Raw genomic sequence first — 16,510 nt, forward strand, 5'->3', positions numbered from 1 at the left:
CTCTTTTCTTTTTTTCTTTCTGTATGATTTTATGTAACTTTCCCAATTTCCTAAGTGTGAATTGCCAAGGCATCTGGAGTTGTTCAGGCCAAGTTACTTGTCTATCTGGTTTGAGGACTCCAGCCCTGAATGGATGTCTCACTATAAAGAGGAAATCTCAGGCTGGTATGCCAATGGAAAAAATGCTGGATCACAGACAACACTGTGGAATGCTGCTTGATGAAATGGTGCCAGCTGAAGGTAGCAAGCAACATCCATTAGCTAAATAAAGAATAAACAACCCTGAAGAGGAAGCTATGAATATTATAGAAAGATAAGGCCTAACGTATTTCAGGTCTTTCATCACCCAGCAAGCCTAAGGGAAATCTCTTTGGCTGAAAGTAAGGATATTCTCCACCCAACACATACACGGCCTCTTACATCCTCTCCTGGTCCCTCATCTCATGAATTCCTAGATTTTGTCATGTACCAGCTGCTCTGATGGCAACATACCACTGAGTGTTGATTTCAAATGTAAACCATAAAAAAAAGAAGATAGAAAATTATAAAGAGTAAAAACAAGAAAAAAATATATTAAAAGCCTATTCTCTTCCAGGCACTGTGTTTAAACTTTCACATGCATTATTAGGTTTATTTAATCTTCACAACATCAGAAAGTAGCCCTTATTAGTCCCATTTTACAGATGAGAAAATTGAGGTTAAGAGATGTTTAAGAACCAAAGTCACAAAACTACTAAAATTCAAATCCAAATCTGTCTAACTCTAAACCCTATTTTTTCCATTCTGTCTTGATGCATTAATAAGTACCTGAACATGGCTTTAGTAGGCGAAGAATTTTAAAATGAGAAACAATTTACAATGTTAAGGATCCTTATGTGCTCCATTTCTGAATATGATATCTACTAATATATCTTTTGAAGAAAAAGCTCTTACTAGATAGTACTATCTTTTTCAAACAGGCATAATTCTTTGCTTTGTCTTCAATTTCAAATTCTTCCTTTTATTCCTTCTTAATCTCAAAATGACTCAGGTTTCCAGACAGAGCCAGAGTTGAAATCAAATTTTAAATTAGGATAAAGACAGTACTTGCTATTTCCAGTTCCAAAACTATTTCCAGCCAAAAAATTTCCTTAAGCAATTTTTCTTAGCAAAAAAGAGAAAAAGAAACCCTTTATACTTTAATACTGTATATATAGCAAGCATTTACTTTAAATTTTATCCACATTAATTTAAGGAAGAGAGTAATAGTAAAATTTGTGGGCAAATACAGAGTCAGAGGGAGTATTAATTAAAAGAGAAATTTAGAGCCAAGGAGAATTGTGGGAACCCAATGCACGGGTTAGTTGTGGTAGTTTAAACATAGAAGAAAATAGAGGTCCCAGAAGGCTTAAAGGGAAGATAGGACAGTAACTGTGGTAAAGATGACAGATGATTTCAACAATCATTAGTCATTCATGAATATGCTGAAAACACAAAGACTGGTGTGAAGATTCTTCTGATAGTAACAATGTTGACAGCAATCACAGCATCAACAACAGCTAACCTTGTTTGAGTACCTTCTGTCTTTTAAGTAGGAGTTGATCAGCCCAGAATAAAGACTTGACCATGCTGATATGAAGTCAACCAAGCTGTAAGACCTTTTTAGGTTCAGAGAAGGAAATATGCAAATTCACCATCAATTTGTATTTATATGAACACATAAAGTATGCGGTTTACAAGTGAATAGAGGGACAAGAAAACTTAATGGTATGGACTTTTGAAATGAATGAGCTAAGGAAGGGAGAAATGGTTCCTGGCTTTTCCAAGTCCATCCTGCCTTTGTCTACCTCAGTCTCATAGTGGCTTGAAGCTCGTGGACATGGGAAGGCAAGAACTTCCCAGCTTATATTGCTCTGCAGTGTTTTGAGGTAGGAGAAAGAGCTTTAGGAAAGCACCTAAATTTTCCCATTATTATTCTCATCCTTAAATTAATATGAAGGATAAAATTTTAAATAAATGCACACACATATTATAGTTCTATTCATTTCCAATCACATAATAAAGTAGCCAGATTTCTTAAGTATTTATTTAGTTGCTTATTTCACACACAAAGAAAATGGCAGAATATTTGGACGCTTCTGAATCTAAAGTTGAAACCAAGCAGAACCCTGTGCACACCCGCACCCGCCCCCCCGCCCCTCCCCTCTATGTCCCCTGCCTTTTGTTTGTAGAAAAGTTGAAATCTCCCAGGCCTCCCTGAGTCACAAATGAGCAGGCTCAAGCAGTTAATGATTAGGACAATAGAGTTGTAACATGGAGGAGCCAATTTCCATGTTTCATCTGTTTCTTTGACTTTAACCTTGGCTCTTAGTTGCTTTTGTTATTATAATCATACATAATGGCCTTCCCTCTGGGGAACCCTACCCACCTGTGGGTAACTGCAAGAAAGAAGAAATTAACACATCCCCTCCCTGAGGATGGCCATTCCAGGAGATGTTTTGCAAGACTGATGGCCCTTTTTACTTTTCTTCCCCGCCTCTCCCTCTCTATTGTGCCTTTTTTACTTTACTTCCTTCTCTGATTCTATAAAAAACTGACCCCAATAAGATGTTTTTTTGGGGACCCTAATCCGCCATCTTCTTGGTCTGCCGGCTTTCCGAATAAAGTCGTATTCCTTGCCTCAACACCTCGTCTGCCAATTTATTGGCCTGTCGTGAGGCGAGCAGAGTGAGCTTGGACTCAGTCACAGACTCTTTCAGTGCCTGATGCACATTCCTGAGTTGTTTTACAGATACTATAACTGCCACCAGAGGAAAAAGCTAACTGCACGTTAACCAAACTGTAACCATGACATAAACTGCTCCATCTTGAGCAGTACTGAATCTATGGCTAGCACAATTCCAAGAACTGGCCTCAAGAGAATGGGATTAACACTATTGCTCATAATAATCTATATCTTTGTGGGCATCAAAATAATTGTAGCTTGCTTTGCCCATATATGTAAACAGGCAACTAAAACTGTCAACAAAGAGATGCGACAAACACATGTCTACTTCTTCCACTCTAAGAATACAAAGCCCTATGTCAGCATGAAGAAGTTACAGAAGACAGACCTTTGCCCATAATTCCATAGAAATGGAATGATGTCTGACAGTGGGGATTTGTAAGCAGCTTTTTGCAGCAAAGAGCTCTTTGCAGGAAAGAGCTCTCTGCAGGAGATCCCTGTTGTCTTGTCACTTTAGCAAAGCTATATTTTAACTAACCTCTGACCTAAGCACATCTTTCAGATCTTTTGATCACACAAAGCCTTGTCTAACCTGTTGGTTCTTTCCTTAGATCAAATTAACAGAAGTGAAGAATAAGTAATTAACAGATGACAAGATCTTTTCTCCAGCTTCCCGTTCAGTAATCTCATGAACAAACTGTGTGAACAAGATAGCATCTATAGAAAGATCACAAGGAGTCAACAGGCCTGCACCCAGTGGGAGATGGTGATGAATCTGACCCTCTATCTCAATGATTAACTGAGATTACTCCCCCTTTTTCCCTTTAAAAACTTTCATGGCCAAACAGAATCTTCAGAGTTGGTCCTAGGACATGAGTCCACCTTCTCAGATTTCTGGCCTTCTGATTAAAACAACCTCTCCATTCCTACCAGCACTTGTCTCGTAAGTACTGATTTTTGAGCAGCAAGCACCAGACCTGAGTTTGGTAACAAAATGTGAGTGTACAGATGGCATCATTGGGATGTTCTTTTGTCATCTTGTAATCCTAGAATGTAAAAGCTGGAAAGGATTACTTTAACTCCCTCAATTTTCCATTGAGGGAACTGTGGACACAGAGAGAGCCTACTTAAGACTCTTGATGAACTACTACTATTTCTCAAAGTACTTAGATACCTAGTTAGAAAATACTGAAGTGCTATTTCTGGTCCAAGATGTTGATACAGGAGGCTTCTGAACTCTCCTCTTCCCACAGACACACAAAATACACAACTACCATGAAACAATTCCCTCTTAAAGAAATTCGAAAACTAGCTAAGCAACTCCTACATATTGGATGAATGAGAAAAAAAACCCACATTGAAACTGGTAGGAAAGGCTGAGACACAGTCTCACCATAAACCCCATCCCCAGTATAGCACCATACCATTGGGAGGGAATCCGCAACTCCCAGTTTCTCCATGAGGAGCAAAGGATTTGGACTCCATATCTAGCACCCCAACTTTTAAGACTCCCACCTGAGGAGTGTGCCCCCAAAGTGCCTAGCTCTTAAAGCCAGTGGGGCTTGCACCCATGAGACCCACAAGACTACAGCAAACAAAGAAAATAGTTTTTAACAGGTTCTAGAGGACTCTAGTGGCTATCCCCTCTGGGTTTATCAGGAACAGACAAAAAAATGCCCAACTTCTAGTGTTTCCTTGAAAAAGACCTATTTACATACATTAAAAGCTGCTGCCTGAGGACCAGGCCTCTCTTTTAGCACATATCTAGGGGCTAAATGCCATTCTCCCCAGAGACTAGGGAAGCATCGGAGGACTTCCCCACCTTGTCTCTCTAGCTTGCTCCAAATTGTTAATATCTCCCAGAAAGGAGGTTGTACACACATCTTTAGTTTTAGCTGCTGCTACATAAGAGACAAGCCCCTAGATCACCTGGCTCTGATAGCCAACAGGGCTTGCCTGTGAAATTCCCATAGGACTGTAGCAAACAAAGAAACAGTTCTGCTCACAGGGCTCAGCACAGAGTGAGCAGGCAAAAAAAAACAAAAAACCAAAAAAACCCATCTCCCAGGCTTCCCCTGAAAAGGGTCTATTTGAATACTTTAAAAGCTGCTGCCTGAGGATCAAGCTTCTAAATAACACACATCTAAGGACTGACAGATTTTCCCTGGAGGCCAGGGAAACCTATTGACATACCCTGCCCTCTCCCTCTTGCTCACACTAAGCCACTAATATCACTCTGGAAGAAGCTTGTACACATGTCTGGTGCCCCAGCTTTGGCAGCTGCCACCCAAGAAATAAGCCTCTGGGTCACTGACTCTCATAGTCAATGGATCTTACATTCCCAAGTCCCACAGGACCGTATCAAACAAAGAAGCAGTTCTTAGTGGGTATAGGAGCCCCACCCACTCCTGATTCTATATACCACCCCCGATTCTATATACCACCCCCGATTCTATATACCGAGGCCAAATGCAGAAGGAGCAGGCAAAAGTTCCCATCTCCCAGTTTATCCCTGGAAGGGGCCTAACTACATACTTTCCGAGAAGCTGCCTGAAGGTCCAGTTTTCAACCAACCTGAATCTAGGTGCTGATGCAATCCGCCTTTTGGGACACTGACAGGTCTTAGCACACCCTCAATTACAGGGAGGCCCAAAGACAAAGAACATGCCTTGGACAATCAGAAAAGTTTGAGAGATTAGCAAGAGCTCAGGCTGGGCTGATTGACAAGTTCATCGTACATGAGACCACTCTGTCAAGACTGGGAGAGGTGGCTGTTTTATCTAATGTGCAGAAATCAACACAGAGAATCAAGGAAAATTAAGAAACAGAGGAATATGTTACAAAAAATAACAAGATAAAATCCAAAAACAGATCTTAATGAAATAGAGACATGATAGAGAGTTCAAAAATAGCAGTCATAAAGAAGCTAACCAAAGCCAGGAGAACAATCCATGAATAAAGTGAAAATTGCAGTAAAGAGAGAGAAAATATTAAAAAAGTATCAAAGAGAAATCATACAGTTGAAGAATGAAATAACTGAACTGAAAAATTCTATACAGGGGTAGACTAGTTCAGGTAGAAGAAAGGATTAGTGAAATGAAGATGACACAGTGGAATTCATCCAATCAGAGAAGCAAAATGAAAAAGAATGAAGATAGCTTAAGGGATTAATGATATAACATCACACAGACCAATATACACAGTATAGGGGCCCCAGAAGGAGATGAGGGAAGGAAGGACAGAAAGCTTATTCAAAGGAATAACAGCTAAAAGCTTCCCTGATCTGGGGAAAGAAACAAATATACAGATGTTGAAGGCCGAGAGACTTCCAAATACGATGAATTCAAACAGACCCACACTAAGTACATTATAATTAAATCACCAAAAGTTAAAGACAAGGAAAGAAAAGACAAAGGTCAAGAAAAAAGACAACTTGTTGAGTATGGATTCTGGGAGAAGGGGAAGATGGCGGGAGAGTAAGACGCAGAGATCACCTTCCTCCCCACAGATACACCAGAAATATATCTACACGTGGAACAACTCCACAACAGCTACTGAACGCTGGCAGAAGACCTCAGACCTCCCAAAAGGCAAGAAACTCCCCAGGTACCTGGGTAGGGCATAAGAAAAAAGAACAAACAGAGACAAAAGAATAGGGACGGGATCTGCACCAGTGGGAGGGAGCCGTGAGGGAGGAAAGGTTTCCACACACTAGGAAGTCCCTTTGTGGGCGGAGACTGCGGGTGGCGGAGGGGGAAGCTTCGGAGCCACAGAGGAGAGCGCAGCCACAGGGGTGCGGAGTGCAAAGCAAAGAGATTCCAGCACAGAGGATCGGTGCCGGCCAGCACTCACCAGCCTGAGAGGCTTGTCTGCTCACCCGCTGGGGCAGGCAGGGCTGGGAGCTGAGGCTCGGGCTTCGGTCAGAGCGCAGGGAGAGGACTGGGGTTGGCGGCGTGAACACACCCTGCAGGGGGTTAGTGCACCACGGCTAGCCGGGAGGGAGTCCAGGAAAAAGTCTGGAGCTGCCGAAGAGGCAAGAGACTTTTTCTTCACAATTTAAGAAAAAATAATGTCATGGAGAAGCTAGGGGTAAGACAGGAATAAAGAGACAGACCTACTAGAGAATGGACTTGAGGATATGGGGCGGGGGAAGGGTAAGCTGTGACAAAGTGAGAGGGAGGCATGGACGTATATACACTACCAAACGTAAAATAGATAGCTAGTGGGAAGCAGCTGCATAGCACAGGGAGATCAGCTCGGTGCTTCGTGACCACCTGGAGGGGTGGGATAGGGAGGGTGGGAGGGAGCGAGACGCCAGTGGAAGAGATATGGGAACATATGTATATGTATAACTCATTCACTCTTTTATAAAGCAGAAACTAACACACCATTGTAAAGCAATTACACTCCAATAAAGATGTAAAATAAATAAACAAATAAAAACAAAAAAAACCACAACTTGTCAATCATAATCTCCCAATTCATCCCACCCCTCCTTTCCCCCTTGGTATCCATATATTTGTTCTCTACGTCTGTGTCTCTATTTCTGTTTTGTAAATAAGAGCATCTATACCAATTTCTTCAGATTCCACATATATGCATTGATATATGATATTTGTTTTTCTCTTTCTGATTTACTGCACTGTGTACGACAGTCTCTAGGTCCATCCATGTCTTTACAAATGACCCAATTTCCTTCTTTTTATGGCTTAGTAATATTCCGTTGTATATATGTACCACATCTTCTTTATCCATTCCTCTGTTGATGGACATTTAGGTTGCTTCCATGTCCTGGCTATTGTAAATAGTGCTGCAACGAACATTGGGGTGCATGTGTCTTTTTGAATTATGGTTTTCTCTGGGTATATGCCCAGCAGTGGGATTGCTGGGTCATATGGTAGTTCTATTTTTAGAGATCGGGATTGACATAGATACACTATTTATACTATGTATAAAGTAGATAACTAATGAGAACCTACTGTATAGTGCAGCGAACTCTGCTCAGTGCTCAGTGGTGACCTAAATGAGAAGGAAATCCAAAAGAGAGAGGATATATGTATATTTATAGCTGATTCACTTAGCTGTACACTATAAACTAACACAATATTGTAAAGCAACTATACTCAATAAAAAACACTATTAATAAGAATTTAATTAAAAAAGTTAAAAAAAAGAGTGAAACAACTTATCACATACAAAGGAACCCCCAAAAAACTAACACAAGATTTTTCAGCAGAAACTTTGCAGGCTGGAATGGAGTAGCATGATACATTCAAAGTACTGAAAGAAAAAAAAGAAAGGCAACCAAGTGCTTCCCTGGTGGCGCAGTGGTTGAGGGTCCGCCTGCCAACGCAGGGGACACGGGTTTGTGCCACAGTCCGAGAAGATCCCACATGCTGCGGAGCAGCTGGGCCCTTGAGCCATGGCCACTGAGCCTGCTCCTCCAGAGCCTGTGCTCCGCAACAGGAGAGGCCACAACAGTGAGAGGCTTGTGTACTGCCAAAAAAAAAAAAAAGCCAACCAAGAATACTATACCTGGCAAAACAACCCTTCAGAATTGAAGGAGAGATAAAGAGTTTTCTAGACAAGTACAGCTGAAAGAGTTCATCATCACTAGATTGGTCTTACAAGAAATAGAAAGAGAAAGAGTTCTTTAACCTAAAACAAAGATAACATAGATTCATAACAGGAACATATTAAAGTAGAAACTGATTGGTAAATGTAAATATATGGTTAAATTCAAAGTCTTCTGATGTTGTAATAATAGTGGGTATGTCACTTACAACTCTAGTATGAAAGTTGACAAAAGTAGTAAAAATAATTATAATAATTTGTTAAGGAATACACAGTGTAATAGTTGTAAATTGTGACATCAAAAACATAAAATGTTCTGGGCAATTTATAAATGTAGAATTTTTGTATATGTTCAAAGTTGTTGTCATCCTTAAAAAGACTTATAAAATTATGTTTTATGGAAGCCCTATTGTTACCGCTAAGTAAAAACCTACAGTAGATACACAAAAGAGAAAAGGAAAGAAATCTAGGCATATCACTTAAGAAAGTCATCAAACCACAAAGGAAGAGAGCAAGAAAGGAATATAGCAACCAGAAAAAAAATTAACAAAATAGGAAGAGCAAATCCATATCTAAAAACAATTACTTTACATGCAAATGGACTAAATTCTCCAGTCAAAACACATAAACTGTGAACTTTCCTGGTGGTGCAATGGTTAAGAATCCACCTGCCAATGCAGGGGACACGGGTTCAAGCCCTTGTCTGGGAAGATCCCACATGCCATGGAGCAACTAAGCCCGTGTGCCACAACTACTGAGCCTGCACTCTAGAGCCCGCGTGCCACAACTACTGAAGCCCACGTGCCTAGAGCTCATGCTCCACAACAAGGGAAGCCACTGCAGTGCGAAGCCCACGTTCTACAATGAGGAGTATCCCCTGCTCGCTGCAACTAGAGAAAGCCCACACCCAGCAACAGAGACCCAATGCCGCCATAAATAAATAAATGGATTAAAAAAAAACACATAAACTAACTAAATGGATTAAAAAACAAGATCTACCTATATGGTGCCTACAAGAGACTCATTTCAGCTTTAAGGACACAGACTGAAAATAAAAGGTGGAAAAAGATAGTCCATGCAAATGGAAGCCAAAAGAAAGCAGGGCTAGCTATACTTACATCAGACAAAATAAACTTTAAGCAAAAGACTGCAATAAGAGACAAAAAGACGTTATTATATAACAATAAAGGGCTCAATTCATCAAGAAGAGATAAAGATTTGTAAATATTTATAGGAGCACCTACATATATAAAGCAAATACTAACAGACCTGAAGGAAGAAGTAGACAGTGACAGAAAAATAATAGGGGACTCTAATAACCCACTTTCAGCAATGGATAGATCATCCAGACAGAAAATCAGTTTTAAAAAATGGACAAACTACATTTTAGACCAGATAGACTTGACATTTATAGAGCATTTCATCCAGCAGCAGCAGAATATACATTCTTCTCAAGCGCACATGAAACATTCTCAAGGATAGATCATATGGTAGGCCACAAAAAAAGTCCCAATAAATTTAAGAAGACTGACATTATATCAAGTATCTTTTCCAACAGCAATGGTAAGAAACTAGAAATCAATTACAAGAACAAAACTGGAAAACTTACAAATATGTGAAGATTAAACAACATGCTCCTGAAAAAAGATCAGTGGGCCAAACAAGAAATCAAAACAGAAATCAAAAAATAGCTTGAGATAAATGAAAATGGACATACAACATACCAATATCATGGGATGATGCAAAAGCATTTCTAAGAGTTAAATTTATAGCGATAAACACATACATCAAGAAAAAAACAAAGATCTCAATTAACAACCTAATTTTACACCTCAAGAAACAGAAAGAGAAGAACAAATTAAGCCCAAATTAGGCAGGAGGAAGAAATAACAAAGATGAGAGTGAAAATAAATGAAACAGAGATAGAAAAAAATAAACAAAATAGAAAACCTTTAGCTGGACTAACCACGAAAAAAAGAGAGGACTCAAATAAATAAAATTATAAATGAAAAAGGAGACATTACAAGTGATATTACACAAATACAAAGAGTCATAAGAGACAACTAGGAAGAATTATACACCAACAAATTGGACAACCTAGAAGAAATGAATAAATTTCTAGAATTATACAACCTACCAAGACTGAATCAGGAAGAAACAGAAATTCTAAACAGATCAATTACTAGTAAGGAGATTATTGATTCAAGAAGCTCCCAAAGGAAAGTTCAGGACTAGATGACTTCACTGTTGCATTCTACCAAACATTTAAAAAAAGAATTAATACGAATCATTCTCAAGTTCCTTCAAAAAATAGAAGAGAGGAGAACACTTCCAAATGCATTTTACAAAGCCAGCATTACCCTGATACAAAAACCAGACAATAATCCTATAAGAAAAGAATATTACAGACCAATATCCATGATGAACATAGATGCAAAAATCCTCCAAAAATATTAGCAAACCAAATTCAACAGTACATTAAAGGATCACACACCATGATCAAGTGGGATTTATTCCAGGGACGCAAGGAATGTTCAGCATCTGCAAATTAATCAATGTGATACAACTGTGATACACCACATTAACAAAATAAGGGATAAAAATCAATGATCATCTCAATAGATAAAAGTACAAGCATTCGACAAAATTCAACATCCTTTCATGTTAAAAAAAAAAAAAAACCAAAAAACCTCTCAACAAACTAAGTATAGATGAAATGTACCTCAACACAATAAAGGTCATATATGAGAAGTCCACAGCTAACATTATACTCAACAATGAAAAGCTGATATTTTTTTCCTCTAAGATCATGAATAAGAAAAGTCTGCCCACTCTCACTACTTTTATTAATATTGTTCTAGTAGTCCTAGCCAGAGCAATTAAGCAAAAAAAGGAAATAAAACACATCCAAATTGGAAGAAGTAAAATTGTCTCTATTTGCAGATGACATATGTTATACATAGAAAACCCTAAAGACTCCATCAAAAAAACTGTTAGAACGAACATATGAATTCAGAAAAGCTGCAGGATAAAAACTTAATATACAAAAATCGGTTGCATTTCTATACACTAACAACAAACTATCAGAAAGACAAATTAAGAAAACAATGCCATTTATAATTGCATCAAAAAGAATAAAATACCTAGGAATAAATTTAAGCAACATGAAACTTTTGTATACTGAAATCTATAAGACATTAATGAAAGAAATTGAAGGAAACACAAACCAATGAAAAAAATATTACATGCTCATGGATTAGAAGTATTAATATTGTTAAAATGTCCATCCTACCCAAAGCAATTTACAGATTTAATAATCTCTATCAAAATTCCAATGGCATTTTTCACAGAATTTTTTTAATTCTAAAATTTGTATAGAATGAAAGACCCCAAATAGCCAAAGCAAACTTGAAAAAGAACAAAGCTGGAGGCATTACACTTCCTGACTTCAAACTATATTTTAAAGTTACAGTAATCAAAACAGTACGGTATTGGCATAAAAACAGACCATAGATCAATGGAACAGAACAGAGAACCCAGAAAAAAACTCATGCATATATGATCAATTAGTTTATAACTAAGGAGCCACAAATATACACTGGAAAACAGATAGTCTCTTCATTAAATGGTGTTGGTAAAACTAGGCAGCCACATGCAAAAGAATGAAACTGGATCCCTATATTATGCCATACACAAAAATCAACTGAAAGTGGATTAAAGAACTGAATGTTAAGACCTGAAACCATAAAAATCTTAGAGGAAAACATAGGGCATAACCTGCGTGACATCAGTCTCAGCAATGATTTTTTGGATTTGACACCAATAGCACATGCAAAAAAAGCAAAAATAAACAAGTGAGACTACATCAAATTTAAGTTTTTGCACAGCAAAGGAAATCATAAACAAAATGAAAATAAAACGTACAGAATAGGAGAAAATATTTAAATCATATATCTGATAAGGGGTTAATATCCAATATATATAAAGAACTCACTTAACAGCAAAACTAAATCTGATTTTAAAATGGACAGAGGAACTGAATAGACATTTTCCCAAAGAAGACATACAAGTGTCCAACAGGTGTATAAACTTCATTCTCAACATCATTAATCATCAAGAAAATGCAAATCAAAACCACAATGAGATATCACCTTACACCTGTTAGAATGGCTATCATCAAAAAGGTAAGAGATAACAAGTGTTGAGAAGGATGGTGAGAAAAGGGAATCTTTTTGCACTGTTTGTAGGAATGTAAATTGGTGCAGCCACTATGAAAAACAATATGGAGTTTCCTGAAAAAATTTAAAATAGAAATATCATATGATCCAGCATTCCTACTTGTGGGTATAAATCAAAAGAAATGAAAACAGAATCTCAGAAATATATCTGCAATCCCATGTGCCTTGCAGCATTATTCACAGCAGCTAAAATATGAAAACAAATATCCATCAAGAAAAGAATGAATAAAGAATCACTATATATAAACAATGGCATATTATTCAGCCATAAAGAAGGATATCATACCTTTTGTGACAAGATGGATGAAGCTTGAGGGTATTATGCTAAGTGAATTAAGTCAGAAAAAGACAAATGCCACAAAATATTACTGTGTATGGAATCTTAAAAAAAAGCTGAACTCAAAGGGACTAGAATAGTGGTTACCAAAGGCCGGATGGCAAAGGAAAAGGGAAGATATTGGTCAAAAAGTACAAACTTCCAGTTATAAGGTATAAAAGTTCTGGGGGTCTCATGTACAGCATACCAAATATAGTTAATAATACTATACTATATTCATGAAAGTTGCTCAGAGAGGAGATCTTAAGTGTTCTCAACACACACACACACACACACACACACACACACACACACACTCACTCAAAATGGTAATTAGGTGATGTGATTCAGGTGTTAATGCTAAGATAATAATAATTTTGCAATATATGTGTATCATATCAACATGTTGTACACCGTAAACTTACACAATGCTATATGTCAAATATATCTCAATAAAGTTGAGGGAGAAAAAGAAAGTAAATACTGTAATAATATCACCCTAGTGATCGTTAAGTATTAATATATAAAAGGTTTACTGATACAAAATACTGAATGTTAACTTCCCTCAAATTTTCAAAGAAAGTGTTTCAGTAGGTACTTTGGAAATTTTTTTTAAATGGCATAAGATATAGATTTTACAAAAATGTACAAACCCTTAAAAGAAACAATAACTGAATCCCCTTGATAAATATACTTTATATAACAGTAGAAATTTTCAAAAATCCAGAAAAATACAATAGTTAAAATCACACATAACCTAGTATAACCACTGTTAACATGTAGACTTTATTACTTTCCTACCCTTTTTTCTGTATCTACGAAACAAATAAGATCAATAGTCCAAACTTATCAATTTACACACAGAGAAGGATTTATTTTTCCAATAACTAATGCCAAAGTTTGCCCTTTTTGCAATCTCACCCACTTACCCACCACTCCCTACCCCACACACCTATACATGTAAGCTGTGGCAGTTGGGAAAGAGGTGGTATGGATGTTACCTGCTTTCTCTCCATCTCACATTCCCTGTGCCTTGGCCCACCAGTTCAGCATGAAGGCAGAGAGAACACATGCGGAGTTGGAGGGGAGGAGGGGAGACTGCTCAGGCCAGCAGAGGCCATTAGTGGAGATTTGGTATTACTTTGTTGGGCCATGATCCCTTTGGGTTACCCATTAGTGGTTGGGATATGTATTAGTTTCCTATTGCTGCCACTATTAATTATCACAAATGTAGTAGTTCAAAACAGCAACCATTTATTATCTCATAGTTCTGTAGGTCAGAAGTCTGAGGTACTCAACTGGGTACTCTGCTTAGGATCTCACAAGGCTGAAATAACACTTCAGCCTTCTTATCCGAAGGCTCTGGGGGAGAATCTGCTCTAGGCTCATTCAGGCAGTTGGCAGAATTCAGTTCCCCTCCATCTTCAAGCCAGCACTGGTGGGTCAAATCCTTCTCGTACTTCAAATTTCTCTGACTCCCCCTTTTCTAACTCCAAACATCAAAAGTTCTATGTTTTTGAGGACCTTTGTGATTACACAGGGCTCACCTGGATAATCCAGGATAACCTCCCTATTTTAAGGTGCATAACCTTCCTTATATCTGCAGAGTCCCTTTGGCCATATAAGGAAATGTATTCACAGGCTCTGCTGATTAGCGTGTGGACATCTGTGCGTGGTCCTTCAACCTATCATAGGACCAGCTGGCCCTTTGTTGCCTTCTGATGTCAGGGAGTCCTTTGGAGAGCACTGCTGCATCCTTCCTTCACTCCCAATAGGTTATTTCCAGGGGTCTCCCAATGCAGGTTCATCTTTCTCCGCAAGAGTCTTTTGGGTAAATAGCCACTCCCTGCCTGTTACTCCCTCCATGACATGGCCGGGGCTCACGTTAGATCAATGTCATGTGTGCCTTATTCTGCGGAGATGAGAGACAGGTGTGGGGCATGAAGAGAAGCCGTCCCCTGACACACTAGGTCATTCCTCTAAAAGACTTGTCCACACAGGTGATCTTCTAATATTTGTCCTTACTGCAAATGACCCCTTTCCCCAACTCTAGCCATTTTGTCTATATAGGAAAAGGGATGTTGCTTTAACATTGGGTGGAAGGCACCTCTTTGTGAAATCTGCAAAAGGCAGTTTTTGTACTTAGAAGTTTCATGTTAGAGCATAACATCCACTTGTGTATTCTTGGCTATGAGCTATCTCTATAGTAATTCCTGTACCAGTCACAAAGAGGTAAGGCATTGCAGGGGAAAGGATGGATGCATTTTTTATATATACAAATTTAGAGTCATACTTTTCATACAGTTACATAACTTGCTTTTTATACTTAGTATAACTGGCATTGCCTTTAAATAATCTACAAAATAATATTTAATGGCTGCATTGCATCCATATTGAATGGATATAGCTTATTGTTGGAAATTATTTTTAAATAATTTTTTAAATATTGAGGAATATAAAAAGTAGTATATAATCAAGTGCTTTCACATGGATGTTTCTTCCTCTCTTTGGTGCTAAACAGTGTAAAAAAAATTCAACAGGAAGTGTTCAGGTGACCCTACCCACTAAAAGAGTTATTAGGAATTATAGTCTATATCCTCAATATTATTACCTGTGCTCCAAACTGGCCATAATGGTTATTCAAGTGTGAGGTGAGGGCTTGTTTAGAATAGATGTCTAAGCTCTAACTAGTGTTCCTTTTGATACACTACAAGTTTCTTCAGCTGAGAGACAAACTGCCTAAGGGTTATGTGAGAAGGCTCAGTACTGTTCTGCCACTGAAAGGGTCTAGTCATTAGAGGTTACAGTTTTTCTTCTTTGTATTTGAGAAAGGGTTCTTAGTATCTTCTGGTTTCCTGCTCAGGGGAAGCTCTTACTCCAAAATAGGCTATTAACTGTATTAGCTTATGGCAGGAATCTGCTTGCTAGAAGTACCAATAACTGAGAAGCCAGTATTAGACAAAAATCACCCTTCAGTTTTTCCCCTTCTTAATCTTGTGCTAGCCAACTCTTAGCATCCTCTGAAATTCAACCAAGCACTACTTCCTAGAGAAATCATCCCTTGACTTTTTCATCTTAGTTAAGTGCCTCTTCCATTTGTTCCCAAACCTCATCATATTTACCCATATTTTAGCATTTACCATCCCACAGTATAATCATCTGCTTACTTATACATCTTCTACATTGGGGTGTAGGACTCTAGAGGTGATTTTTTAATCTCTTTACATCCAAAGCCTACCTAAGGCCAGGTTCATAGATAATGCTTAATGAGCATTGGATGGATTAATGGATGGCTTTACTAACATTAGATCATCACAGAGTAGTATCCATGCTACTGGTACTCACACAAATTCAGCTCCTAAGGCTTGAATTTATAAGTACCATATTCATCCCACTAATCAATCACCTATCAACAGGGCTAAATCTATGCTGAAATGTTTGCTTCACATTTTGCTTAATCATTTTTTCTCCTAAATATCGTGACACCAATAACAACATTTTTATTGTACAGCTAAGACCTGGTGGTCTTATGGCTGGCGGTAATGCTCCAGCCTCTCTCTCCTATGAGATGCTGATTGCCAAGAAAAGGAAGCAGAGCAGTGTTTGTGCTCGTCATGTTGCCTAAACCCTGTTGTATAAACAGCAATAACCATATTGGTCTTATCCAAACTGTACACC

The sequence above is a fragment of the Neophocaena asiaeorientalis genome, unplaced genomic scaffold (assembly GCF_003031525.2).
Source record: "Neophocaena asiaeorientalis asiaeorientalis breed wild unplaced genomic scaffold, Neophocaena_asiaeorientalis_V1.1 scaffold305, whole genome shotgun sequence".
NCBI lineage: Eukaryota > Metazoa > Chordata > Mammalia > Artiodactyla > Phocoenidae > Neophocaena > Neophocaena asiaeorientalis.